This window comes from Gavialis gangeticus, unplaced genomic scaffold (genome assembly GCF_001723915.1).
Source record: "Gavialis gangeticus isolate Ggan-Ray unplaced genomic scaffold, GavGan_comp1, whole genome shotgun sequence".
Lineage (NCBI taxonomy): Eukaryota > Metazoa > Chordata > Crocodylia > Gavialidae > Gavialis > Gavialis gangeticus.
The window spans coordinates 79531890-79546293 of record NW_017729032.1 but is presented as its reverse complement, the minus strand read 5'-3'; the positions used below and the strand labels follow the sequence as shown (position 1 = coordinate 79546293).

The window sequence follows — 14404 nt, the reverse complement described above, 5'->3', positions numbered from 1 at the left end:
CCCCCCCCCGGAGTATTTCTGGGTGGGGGCTAGGGGTGGGACTTCTGGTCCCAAGATGGTGGCTAGAGGTGGGGCAACTGTCAAGGGGTGGAGCTACCCATGTGCCCCTCAAGTTCACCAAACTTCATTAAGCCGCTCACTAGCTGAAATAATTGCCCACCCCTGGTTTTAGCAGTATGTGGATAAATTGGGTAGTCATGAAAAGAGTACTAAAAAAGTTACTGGAAATATATGATATGAAGAAAAGCTGGAAAAATTGGGGTTGTTTAGTCTAGAGAGGAGAGGAATTGAGGATTGGTTGACCTCCTCAGACCTCTTTCAGTCTGTTTGTTTGTTAGTTTGTTTTAGTGTATAAAAAATGTTATATTGCTATAGCAGAGATGTTTAAAAAGAGTAATCTGTCCCCTTTGGAAATACTTAATTTACAGAGTTTACACGGGTGCCAGCTAGTTGTCCATTGTGGCTCTTCTGGTATGTTTTCACTAGAAATAGGTGGTATTTTCCCCCCCTTCTTTTTTTAAAGGTCTGGTTTGGGAAAGACACCCACCAACATGCACTCTGTAGCTGTTGTGTTTGTTTCTTGTTCTTTTGTTGCTTGTTATGACTTCATATGGCTATTATTTTATATGACACTAAATTTTCATCCATTGGAAAAATTCTCTAGGCTGTGGGAGACATTGGGTTTTTTTTATATGGTACTTTGTCAAAAAATGACCTTTCCCATAGAGATATAGAAGAAAATGTCCCTTTTCATAGAAGTCAAGACTGTTTTGACTGTAAATATTATTTCTTACTTTATTTTAAAAGAAAATGGAGCTATTCCTTTTAATAATTTTTTAAAATATTAATAAAACTACTTAATATTTGGAATAGTAATACTCATGGAACCTGCAGTAATAAAGAAAAGTCTAAAATTCACTACAGGATGTACCTCCTTTAATATTGGTGGATTATCTTGTTTTTATTGATGTTGGTGAACACTTATTGATTTTTTTTTTTTTTGAGTAAGACATTTTTATGAAAAAATGTGTAACAAATTACTAACTGGGTTAAGGGACTGTCTTTGTAAATAGGTGCTATAGAAAATGATGGAAGATAGAGGACATGAGGAGGGGGAAGGTGAGATATGTGGGCAGGGATATTGATGCTAATTATGAGGTGTGAGAGCAGAGATCAAACCTAGAAAATGAGAATGAGGAACTTGTACAGACTACAGGAGCAATCTTGTGAAGCTCTTTGAGAAGAGAAGCAATGTGTTTTTCAAACAATGCTAAAAAAAGAGAGAGCCGGAATGTACTGAAAGAGTAGAATTTGGAAACTGGGAAGAAACTTAACAGGAAATGAGCATAATAGGAGAGTGCAATTTGTGTAATAGTGGAGGCATTTGGAGAAGCATTTTGGCATCTGGAAAGGAAAGCAGGAGTCACTTTATTGATTAGGTTGAGGAATGAGCCATTATTTCTGTGTTGAAGGGAATGGTAAAATTCCTTCTCCATTCTCATGAACCTAACTTTTTTTCTTGTAAGCTACACTAAATTTACTCGTTTCAGTTGGCTAGATATTTGTAACGTAAACATTCCAACTATAATATTGAAATAAAAATATACAATAATTATTACTTAAATGAGTTATTTTATTGCTGGAAGCTATATGTATAGCTTTTTACTTAAAGTTCGTACTTTGAAATCAAATACAGGCTGTTGCAGGTGATAATATGGTATTAAAAACATTATTTTACTTGCATCTGAGATGATCTGGAGTTTAAGATGACCCCCCCCCTTAGATTCTATAGATTTGTTATAATTTTCCATGCACAGCATCTAATTATTGGGGGGGGGGGGGCAATTGTGAAATTCACCTCCCCCTGTGGGATAACTGAAAATTATGTCTGTGATAAAGGTGCTTGCTGAAGGCTTTATGAAGATTAGACCAAGTGTTTTTTTTGGTCATTTGTTCAGATATTAGTTCTGTTTTTGTTAAGTCAATAAACCTTTCTTACCTTTCTACCCCCTGACCACACTCTCAATCCTGAGCCCTCCACAGGTGGCTGGGAAATGCCTATCCCCCCCCTTGCTCCAGGGGGTCAGGCAGTGGGGAGGCAGGTGGTGTGGGGAGTTTTGATGAAAAGAATTTTTAAATTTTGCTGTTCCATAGTTTTGTCCTTTTTTTGATAAATTTTTGCCAGCCTTCCACTTGTGCCTACCCCCTGCCACTCCCCCCCCCCCAACCTCCTTACTCTTGCTCTGTGCTGGCAGGCTCTGTCCCTGTTCTAGCTTGGGTCACAGAACACTGCCCAAGCTTAGCCCCTTTACAAGCTGGCACAGAACAAAGGTAAGTGGGGCGGGGAGGGAGGAGGGCAGCTAGAGGATTAGAAGCTGTCTGGTGTGGAGAGATGAGGAGAAGGGGCTGCAGAGGAGAGATGGTAAGATGCAGAGGCAGGTGGGAGGCCAGGCAGCAGCTGCAGCTACAGCCGTAACCCCAGGTAGGGATGGAGCCCAAGCTGCAGTAGCTGTCCACATTCTTAATTCTAAAATGAAAGGCTTTTTTCTCCATGATAAATTGTGGGGGAGGGCACTCATAGAACTGAAATAAGATCAAGTTAGTTATTTTTTGGTTGTACAACTCTTTCCTTTTTAAAAATAAACCTTCAATTTTTTTGGTATACTACTGAAATTAGTTTATTGTACTTTTACCACTTTAAGGTTGCTATTTAAAATACTAGATTCAGTAGAAAAAAATCTGATTGAGATATTGTAGGTGGATAAAGAACCAGCTAAAGCAAACATAAGTAAGGGTAGCTGTCAGAATTGCTGCAGGTGTTGACTTGGAAGCATTAGGCCCTCTCCCAGCACTCTGGGTGCAGAGTGGATTTTCTTCCCTAGACTGTTCTACTAGACAAAATTCAGGACCTTGACCAGATCTTACAGCTTAGTTGCAGGCAAACCCTGCCAGTGCTCCTGTGATTATTCCCCAGAAGTTATGCAAAAAAAAAAAAAAAAAAATCAAATGTCAGCTGTTTTGGAATCACTCTCCCCACAAATGATCATTAAGGTATATAAAACAGACATAAGACTTGCTACACAAGATAGACAGCCCATACAAGAGACAGTAACTCTTGGCTTTAGAGAGGGAAATTATGCAAGAGAAATAAAACGAAGATCTCACTCTGTTTCCATAATTAGAGCCAGCTTCATTCACCCTTTCCAGTTCTCAGTCGTTAGTAGATCCTTCAGCTGGTAGACTAGAAGTTCACATAAGCTTAACAGTTTACTGTAAAACCATCCTATCCAAAAGGCATCTCTTAAATACCTTAACATCGTTCAATTTTTTTATTTCTCTATTCACATCTTGGGGAGCATATCTTATTTAGATAGATGCACCTGTCTGACAAATTAGGTATTTTTCCTATTCAAAAGTATTTTCATGACACAGTAAAAAATTTTAAAACCCCTCAATTAGATTTCCTTCATGGTCCTCACTGGAAAGGGAGGGCAGGGGGAGGGGGGCATCTCCTCGGGATGAGATTTGTTTTTGATATGCACCTTTTATTCATTGTCTGGGTAAACTGATGCTGCTAAAAGTGATTCAGCCATTGTCTGATATGCATTCCTGTTCTAGCTTCCCTCATGCAAGCCAGGTGTGAAGTATGAATGGCTGTTGTCTGATGTAAGGTATTCCTGACCCTCATCTAGATTAAGTTTGTTTTACAAAAATACTTTCATGTCAAAATACATGGTTCATACAAACATAAAATGAACATAGTTTAAGCCTAACTATAAATAGACAGCAAATGTGACAGTACTAATCCAATTTGGGGAAATACCTTGAGTATACTACATTTCGTAAACAAATTATTTACTGCACTGTGATAATAGTGTTGCAAGAGAAATAATTAGGCTGGAGGGGATGTTACTAGTGGAGTTCTTCAGGGATCTGTCCCAAGGCTGATCTTTTCACTGTTGACCTTGGTGCACAAAGGCATGAGCAGGCTAATAGAATTTCCTGACGGTATAAAGCTGAGAGGCATTGTCAGTTTGGACAAGGATCAGGAAATTGTACAGGAAGAACTGGATGATATTGAAGACTTGCAGACTAATGGAATTGGGATGAGATTAAATAGTACCAAGTGCAGGGTCATGCATGGTGGGAATTAAAACATTTGCTATAAGCTAGAAGTTTATCAATAGAAAACAACTGAGAAGAAAAATGTTGTTACTATTGGCAGCTCATGGTTATACTGTGGTCAATATAAAACAACTGTGGAAAAGGCAAATGTCATCGGTTGAACTGTCCCATAGTAGAGATAGGAAAGTATTAACATTGTCGGTGGTATGTCATCTTGAATACTATATATAGTTTTGGTCATCTGTTTTCATGGGTTCACACTGGAGTAGATGTTGAGTAGACATCTAATCACTCTAAGGGCTAGGTACAGATGGTGAAGAAGCCTGAGGCAGAATTGAATCCATCTTAGCAGATTAGTTTAAATTGTAGATTGAACCTGTGAACAGACTTTTCGATTCCAGAAATGCAGCCACATGCTTGCAGTGGCCCGGGCCAGAAGCTGGGTGTTGCTAGAGTACACTTCCCTGCTCAGGTGGAGCGGACAGCTTGAGTCAAGGCTAGCCTGCCCACCCTGAAGAGAAGGGTTTGCTGGGGAGGTGCTAAGCATCCTGTAATGCTGTGGGACTGAGTTAACTTCAGTGTGGAACGGATCTGGGACAGATGTTCAATAAACTAATTTAACTCAAATCGGTTAACTCTGATATTACATCCAGGTTTCTCTTCAGACCATTTTGAAAGTGTTTTATGTGCATTGAACTTCTGTTGTGTTACAGATTTGAACCAGTTTCTGATCACTTACATCAGTTTATATGTAATTTCTGTCACTAGCCATAATGTCTAAGGTGATTAGAGGAATAAAAGCCTCTCTCAAAACTAAATGGCCCTGGTTTTGTTTATTTCAGCAAAGCAATGGCTAAATTGGGCTAGAATTTGGAAGTAGGTTTCTAACCCTCAGACAAATTAGCTTTTGTAGCTTTTTTCCAGTAGATAGAGGACAAAAAAATTAACTGATAAATTTGTTCTCTGCTTATGCCTCTTTCTCACTTCCTGTTCCATTCATGGATGTAGGTTGGATCATTATCACAACCCCAGAAGAAGCAAGGAAGTTGTGCACATGGTGATCCTGATAAGAGGGTTTTATTAGTTATTTCTGAGCATATTTGTTTTAATTTAGGCATTTTTCCAATTCATTAGGTATTTTTAAGTCCCGCTCAACTTGTTCTATTTTAATACTTCAGGTCTAGTCAGGGAAGGTACAAATAAATTTTCTATGGACTGTAATTATATTAAATATGGTTGATAAATGACTGACAGGAGAATGAGAGTTTTTTTTTTTTTAATATTATGGAAGCTGGCCTTCTAGTTTCAGGTATCAGACTAGTCATGTGCACCTTTTTCTTTCTTTTTCAAAAGGCTTTGTTTTACATTTATTCAACAAAGGATGTGTATAAATATTTATCAAAGATCTTGGGTATTATAAAATCCTGTTAATTTTAAAAGGATCATAAAAATTTAGGAATGTCAGCTTAACACAAAAAAGAGAGACAGGTTTACCTTTTGTTACATGTTTTTATATAAATGTTCCAGATTTGAGCCTAAAGTTTGCTTTTTATTTTTGTCCTGTGATTTGGATTCTTCTGATGTTTTAGGCACTAATATGATTTTTTGACAAGTTCGACACGAATATTTTAAATCTAGTCCTGATCCTGAAGTTTCACTACAACTTAGTGAAAAGCCAGCTGTGGAAGAACAAGGTGGCTAGAGGAGTTAAATGTTCTAGAAATTATAAGGAGATGAAGAGTTTTGGCTTGTGAAATCATCACTAATGCACACTATATAGAGCTTCTTTTTAATTCACAAGTAATTCAGAATGCTGTTCCTTCCCTATTTTTTCATAGTATTGACCTGAGGGAAATGGAAAAGATTTTCCGGAGCCTTTCAACAACCTCCCGTTACCAAAATACTGAATAAGATGAATGAATGAAGTTTGCTACTCCTGCTTGTAGAAGTTTTCTGTTTATGTCTGTTCTCCTTCATGTGACAAGGTGGCTGTTACTCAGTAATACTTGTGCTCTGATTCTTGGTCCATTATCATTCCCAGGAACTTTGCTAAAGTACTGCAGCCTAAGTCAGTCATTCCCCCATCTCTCCATTTGACGGTTGCACCCTACGTGCAGTACTTGTACTTGTCTTTTCATGAATTTTTCACTTAATTTTGGACCTTTCCTCCAGTTTTATCAGTCATTCTGAACCTCTTAATCTGACCCTCTAGAACAGCAATTTCCAAATTGACAGATTGCTCACCATTAATTAAAAAAGATACAACATTAAGTACCAGCGGCCCACTTCAGGATCAAGCTATGTTAAGTCTGCCTTCATTTAGTAAAGAAAGGTTCCCAATCTATGGTATGCATACCACAAGTTTCCAATAACCTACATTGGCTTATACGTAACTTATACACATACCACCAGCTTGTCGGTGTACCACTGGTGGTTCGTGTACTACAGATTGAGAACCACTGCAACTCCAGAGTGTCTGCAGCTCCACCTAGGTTGGTGTCATCTGCAAATTTGCCCTTTTTCTACACCCCAGCTTGACAACTTTTCTTTACTAAAAGGAGGCTGACTTAAATTGGTTTATGTATAACATCTGTCTTTAGCCTTTAGGACCAAGCTGTGCTAAATGATCAGAAACTGGTTTAAAGCTGTAACAGAACATGTTCAGTGCACATGAGCCAGTTTGAATATGGCTGAAACTGGTTTGAGATAAACCTGGTTGAATGTAGCATCAGACTTAATTGATTTGGCTCAAACTGGTTTATGCAATGTCTGTCCCAGACTCCTTCCTGGTTTAAGCTAAATCAGAGTCCCCCAGCATCCTGACATGCTCTCTGGGGTGGGGTGGGGTGGGCTGGGCTGGGCTCTCTGCTCCAGAGAGCTGGGCTGGCCCCTCCCCTCTGCTGCAGCTATGGCAGAGATTCCATGTACAGTGGCATCTGCCTGGCTTCCTCCTGTTGCCCCTCCCCCTCACCACTCCTTGCTGAAGTAGAGATATCCCTCTTCCCCTCCACCTTACACAGATACCTTTCAGCATTAGCTAGCATACGACATGCTGGCTACAGTCCATACTGTGGGAGATGGGACAGAGGCAGACAGGACTGTGTTGGCTTAACGAGTTTTTTAGAGTTAATCAACAGGTGCGTGGTAAAGTCCCTCTGTTGCTTCCTTTGAAAAGCTGTTTAAGACGAGCTTGAACTAATGGAGCGAGGCTGTGGTTTTCTTAATGAGCTGATAAACACTGAGTTAAGGGTGACAAATACTGTGTTAGCAACTCCCTGCTGGGCTGCTCAGGAGGTTCCGGGGAACATCTCTCTAATTATATAGTCCTTCTGGGGCCTGGCCATGCCCCCCCTCCCCCCGAGCTCTGCACTGTGGAAGGGAAGGGAGGCTGCTTTAGTGCACTTGACTTCTAGCCTGAGCCACTGCAGGCATGTACCTGCATTTCTTCAGTCCAGAGGGGATGTCTGAACAGTTACAAACCCATTCAGCCTAGCCATGTTAGACTAACCTGCAAAGAATGAGTCAATTCAGGCTCAGGCTTTTTGAATGTCTGTCCCTAGCCAAAGTGGGCCTGAGGCAGCAGTAGTTAAATGGTGCATTCTCTCAGAATTTTATTAACAGTAGGCAGGATAAAATCTCTTCAGGCTGCAGTTTGCCTAAGATCATTAATGAAGATATTAAACAGTACTGGATCTAGGACAGACCCCTGAGGAACCCCACTCATAGTTCCATCCAAGTAGGCATTGCACCATTGGTTACTTTGGGCACAGCGATTAAACCAGTTATGTATAGGGTTACCATGTATCTGGGTTTTCCCAGACATGTCCTCTTTTTTTGGCCCCCTGTCCTGTGTCCAGGTGGGTTGTTAAAATGAGAGCAAATGTCCGGGTTTTTGCTTTGCCTCTACTTTTCCATGGCACGAACAGATTGGAGGCAAGATGATTAGTTGCCAGGGGTCACATGCTCTGCGCATGGGCCCCAGCAAGTGCATATGTACGTATGGAGCAGCTGCATGGGCAGCAGGGCTGGGGAAACGGTAGGTTCTGGGTCAGGAGTCAGAGGCACTGGCAGGGCTGTGAGGGAAGGATGCTGCAGGTTGGGAATGAGGGGCATCGGCAGGGCTGGAGGGGCGGGGCTTTGGAGTGAGGGGCAGAGGGAGGGCATGGGCATATCACTGCCCCCACCCCCTCTCCTGGCAGCTCCCTGCCCCCTGCTCCCCACGGGTGTCTTCTTTTTTTGATCCTGGAAATATGGTAACCCTAGTTATGTATCCACCTCTTGGTATTTTCATCTAGGTGGCATTTCTTTAACTTATTAATGAATAATCCATGGAAGACTATGTCAAAAGCCTTGCTAAAGTCAAAATATATTGTATCCACTCCTCCCTGACAATGCATAAAGCTTTTTCCCTTGTTGCAGAAGGAAATCAGGTTGGTTAGAAATTACTTGCTTTTGATGAAACACTGTTGGCTGGTTCTGGTCACCTTGTTCTTTTCTAGGTGCTCTAAAATAGGTTTTTCTTTTTTCTTCTTCTTTTTGGTTGATAGGTTCCATAATCTTTCTGGGCATCAAGGTTAGACTTACTAATGTATAATTCCCCAGATCCTCCTCCTTCCCTTTCTTGAAGATCTGTATATATTTACCCTTTTTGTATCATTTGGGATCTCCAGTCACCTTAATGTGTTCTCAAAGAGAATAGGTAATGGCTCTGCAACTGCTGCAGCCAATTCCTTGAATACTTTAGGATGCGTCTTGCTTGGCCCTGCTGAATTGAAAACTTCCAGCTTTTTAAATCATTAATGTGTTCTTTGTCTACTCTACACTGCTTAGCATTTCCCTTTATCCTTGCTGCCAATTGTGCTTGTCATCTGTGAGTGTCAACTAATAGCTGGCTTTATTTGGGAAGAGTGAAGTAAAGAGAGCATTAAATACTCCTTTTTTGCATCATCCATGATTTAATTAGATTGCCCTCTGCATTCAGTTAGGGGACTTATATTTTCCTTGGTTTTCCTCTTCCTCTGGATCTATTTGTAGATTTATTCCTTTTTTTTTTCGTTGCATTTTTTTATATCTGTTGTTGGCTTCATCAGAATTAATGCCTTAGCCTTCCTGACTCTCTCTTCCTGGATGCCTTTGTGGATAATCTTGCACTCATCCTTGGGAGGGTCACATTTTTACTTTTGTAAGTCTTTTTTTTTTTAAGACTCAACTTGATTGAAGAGCTTGCTGCCTGCCTCTTGTCACACTTCCTCACTTTTTGTCACATCAGGGTAACCAGTTCTTGTTCACTTTATATGATCTTTCTCAAAGTACAACCACTTTTTATGGACTCTTCCCTTCAGGACTTGCCTTTCATAGGGTTCTGCCTACCAGTTCCCAGAGTTTATTAAATTTGCTTTTCTGAAGTTTGGTATCCTTTTATCCTGCTGTTCTCCTTTCTTTTTCTTAAGATCTTGAATTTGGTTATATCATGGTAGCTGTTATGCATGTTGCCTTCCACCCTCAGATTCTCATGCATGCCCTCCCTATTCTTGGGCAGCAAATGAAAGAAGAGCTTCTTGCCCCTCCCCCTGCCCTTGTGCACATGCACACTCTTTACCATGTTTACTAAAGGATTAAACCTAACATGCTGCAAAAAGCTATTGAACTGCCTCTATATGCTGTATTACAGTGATTTCTGTTGTTCAGGTTCCCCATCAGTACTTAGAATTTGGAAACTTCAGTAAGTTCTTTGGTGGCGGAGAAGCCTTGACTCCTTTTGGGTGGCTCTGTAACAGACACTCACCATAATGGTTCCCCTCCTGCTATCCCTATAACATGATTGAGAGTTTGAACAGGTCTACCTGTTTAAGAAAAACAGCAGTCTCCCTATGCCAGAAGAAAGATGCGTGTGCCTGAAAGCTTGCAAAAAACTTTGCTCCAACTACTTGGTCTAAAAGAAGAGATCACGTCTACCCAAAGAACCTTGCCTGCCAATAGGACTATTTCTCACTTTCATATGGCATTTTAGAACAAGTCTATATTTCTCCTTCCTTAACAAATTATACCTATGCATGACATAGTATGGCAATCATGTAAATTAGCTCACCAAATCTATAATGTATGCTAAAAAAAAATTAACAATTCATGCTGCAGGGGGGGCAATTACATTTCTCAGAAGTAACAAAACACAGTTGTTGTTAGAGAGTGAATTATAAATGCCATTTTATAAATTTGCAAAGTCCAAGGGCACTTCTTAACCTGTAGTTAGGATATGCATGTTGTTTGTGTTTACCCTTTTCCATCATATCGTGTGCTTCTTACCTATTCATGTGTGCATCTTACCTATTCAGGCTACAAGCTCTTTGTGGTAGAATTTACCTACTGTATATCTGGGCAGTGCATAGCACAATTAGCAGAGCCAACCTGAGCAGGGTGTGGGGCCTGGGGCAAATCAGCCCATGAGGGGTCCCACCCTCACCCCGATCCCATGCATTGTGGACGCAAAGAAGCTGCCACTGCCATTGGTGACGGGGGGGGAGGAGTATGGCAGGTGACCGCACAGAGTCACTGTGGCTGCTCCACCTGGCTCTGCAGTGCCCCCCAAAGCACAGGGCCCAAGGTGGTCACCTCGATTCACACCCCCTTCCCCCCTGGGATGGCCCTGACAATTGGACTTCAATTTGTTGGTCCTCAGACTAGTATACTTAGTTCAATAAGATAGTTTCTTGATGAGAGCATTTGAAACCTACCATGATTATGCAACAAAAGTAGAGAAAGTTTGTATGTACTATAGTCTTGTCATCTGTGAATGCTGTTTACGCTTAACCTATTTTGAAAGGCTTGTGGTGAATTGTACTGACAAGCACAAAATAAATAATGGTAGCTGATTTTGCTTCCTGAAGAATTATCACGTATAGATCAGTTGACAGTTTTCTTTCTTTTTTTTCCCCCCCACTGCTGGTTGAAAGAATGGTACTTTTTGCAGTAAGCTGTGCATTTTAATAAAGTTCTGTCAGGACCTGGGGCTAACCTAATCAATTTTGCTTGACTTTGACTTTTTTTTCTCTGCATGGTATAATCACGTTTTGTTTAATGATTGGAAAATGTGTAGATACTGAATTTATATTAAAATTGAAATATTGAGCCAACTTGCTTAAAACATAAGAAAAAATATCACAACAAAATTTTAAGTGTACATTGACTCTGGTTAAATAGCTAAAGATCAGTTAGTTTGGAGGAAGATTTCTAAGCATTAGCTTAATCTAGTCCTTTTGTTGTATTATAAATCCATCTATCTATAGTATTAAAGGTGGATAAGGTGTACAAGCACAAGATGTTGCATGTGATGCTGTTCATTTCTGTTTGTCTCGAATTGCGAGGTGATTACTTATGGGGTGATATGGGAAATAATTGGTGAAGTGTGTTTTGTGCTTCATTGAACTCAGTTACCCCTTAAGTTTGATTGCTAGTTATATAAAGTGATTCTGTTCAGCTGCATTTCAAGGTCTTGAGTGTTCCTTTTTCTCTGGTGAACCTCTTAATTGGTGGTTTCTGTTGGAGGGGAGAAAGGGATTTTAAGCTCATTGATTACTTCTACACATTCCCACAGCAACTGCACATTTATTGCTAATTATTTTTCTGCTGGTTTTGTAAATAAAATGGGCAGGCCCTCTTTTTGTTCTAGAGTTATCCATGATGTCTCCAATTTAGTGCATTGAAAAAATGGTCATAGTATCTTTACTTTTTAAAAAGTGGTAAAATTAACCTTTTAACTGTTGTAATAAAACCCTGTTTTAGCCTCTCAATTTTTGGCTTAGGAATGTGATCAGGTCTGAAAATAAACAGGCGTAGTCTAAAGGTAAAGGAGACTGGACAGACATGTTGCTGGGATCATTTTATCTCAGCAGTATTCCTGCCCAGAGTAGGGGGGTGGATTTAGTGATCTTCTGAGGTCCCTTTCACCCCTTAATTTCTATGATTCTATGAATACTTGTGGGTTTTTTTTAAAGTTTAGCAAATAGTTCTTGAGCTAGTCATTAATTTTAAATTATTTGAATCTGCCTTTTTTTTTCCTGCATCTAAAACTAATTTCTGCTATCATATTTTCCATGTATTTAACTCTGTCCCTGAAAACACTTGTGTGACTTCAGGTGAAGAAACTGCTAATAATTAGGAAAATATAACTTCTTATTTTAATTGGGTATAGTGTTTAGGCCTAATCATTTAGTGGTATTCTCCTTGGTGTTCTTTATTGATTGGTTGTGAGTGAGAAGGGCTATTCCTCTTATTGTAGTTTATACTTAAAGACCTACATATTAAAAAGTTAAAGCCATGTAATTATTAATTTGTTTTATAGTAACATGCATTTAAATGATAAAATCACAGACTATATTTTTGGTAATTTTTTAAAAGAACAAATTGCAGTATTTTTGTAAGTCCATGAATATTTTATTGGAGTAGTGCCAAAGGGCTGTTATGGCAATTTATTGTTGTTAATTTGACCTAAAGAGTTTCAGAGCTTGAAGGCAGGCACACTGTACCACAGACCAGAAACATTGGTTTATTTGATACAAATGGAATTAAAGCTGTGTGAAGTAACTATGCATTTTTGAAATATTACACTGTGCTTACAAAATAATGAAACATAAACAGCTGTTATAACCACTGAGAAGCTTGTCCAGGCTTCTTCCATTGGCAGCTGGAATTAAGGTGTATATTAGTTCTCAGATATTGATTCTGCTGTGTGGGGGGCGGTATGTCTTGGCTTGCCTTTTTACTTTTGTCTCAAGGAACTTACAGGCAGCTTGTGTAACTAACCATAAAAGATAACGGTTCAAAAACAATGTTTAGGGTCAAGGTTGATAAATGTTGGAGTGGTGGGCAAGGCCATTAAAAGCTCAGAAAAATGGTGGGGACGGTTTGGGAGCAAGATGTCAGACTGTTTTCCCTGCCTCTGTTTTCTCTGTTGCAGTTGTGGGGTAGACCAATTAAAGACTTTCAAACAAACAAACATATAATTTTGTGTGTATAGTAACCTCTCAGTAATTAGATATCTCAAACTTCAAAGCCTGGGATACAGATAAATGAGGTGCTGGTGGTGGTGATGGGACAACATGACTTAACTATCCAGTGACACTTACTGGTTCAGAATATTTTATCCTTGTGCATTATTGGGAAGCATTAAATTGTTAAATCCTAACTTTCAGATCTCTCAAGCACCTGCATCTTAATATCATTTTTTTACTGGAGTTGTGGGTGTCTAGCACTTCTGGAAATTGGATTCCGAGAGTGTAATGCTTTGTATGGAAATCTTTTCTAGGTGTTTAATAAATAGTGCTCATAACTTGCATCCTTTATGCCTGCTACTGTCTCTTGAGCAATTGAAATGTGTGACAAATGCCCAAGATGTCAAATCTTGTGTATTATGCTCAAATTATAATTGGTTTTTACTATAAAAATTATCTTTCCTTATCTTAAAAATAAATTATCTGATGCTAGAATTATTAAGTTAAATAGGGTAGTATTAAAAGATGGCAGTGGGGCTGAAATGCAGTAAGCTGAAGTTATGCAGATACTGATCTTTGCTATGATGTTAGCAATAAACTAAACCATAGGAAGTACTATTGTATTATGCAGTTAAATGAATTATGCACTTATCTTTCCCATGTATATTATAAATGGGGCTTTCTTTTAACTTGATCATGTCTAAGGACTGATTTGTTTCAAACTATCTGAAGGGAAATTAGAATTAAGCTAACACAGAAAAAACAGCATTTTAAAATTGTTTTTGTAAAATAATTACTTTAAGTATTGTAGATATTGTGATAAACTTACTTCTCCCTTAAATATGACTTGCATTTTAATTTAACTTTTTGTGACTTGAAGTAGCATTAAGTGAATTGAATTGATTGGCTTCAATTCAACACGTGCTTCTAGGATTTAGGAATAGTAGAACATATCCTCTCACATGCATGTGCTTTATTTGAAGTTTAGAAGTGATAAATGAGCTTTTTTTCTTTTTCAGTTCCCAATTATTTCCTTAAATTTGAAGTTATTAGGGTATACTAGATGAATAACTTGGATTGAAGAAAATACTCCTTGTGACTTGCTGTCCAAAGCATTTCATGGACTTTAACGCACACTTAACTATATTCTTAATTTTTGTAACTTACATTAGGAATATTGTAAATGATGCTTTAGTATCCCAACAAATCTTGGTACTAGCTGCTTAACCAATGACTTGTACTGGTTCATGTGTCTCCTCTCTTCCTCTCCTTCCCTCTCCCCCCCCCCCCCC

At 39.2% G+C, this 14404-nt stretch overlaps 1 protein-coding gene across 2 annotated transcripts in view; it reads left to right on the top strand.

Moving 5' to 3' along the window:
* Positions 1-14404, top strand: part of DIAPH3 (diaphanous related formin 3) — a 562409-nt gene that overhangs the window by 56969 nt on the left and 491036 nt on the right. The window lies entirely within an intron of this gene.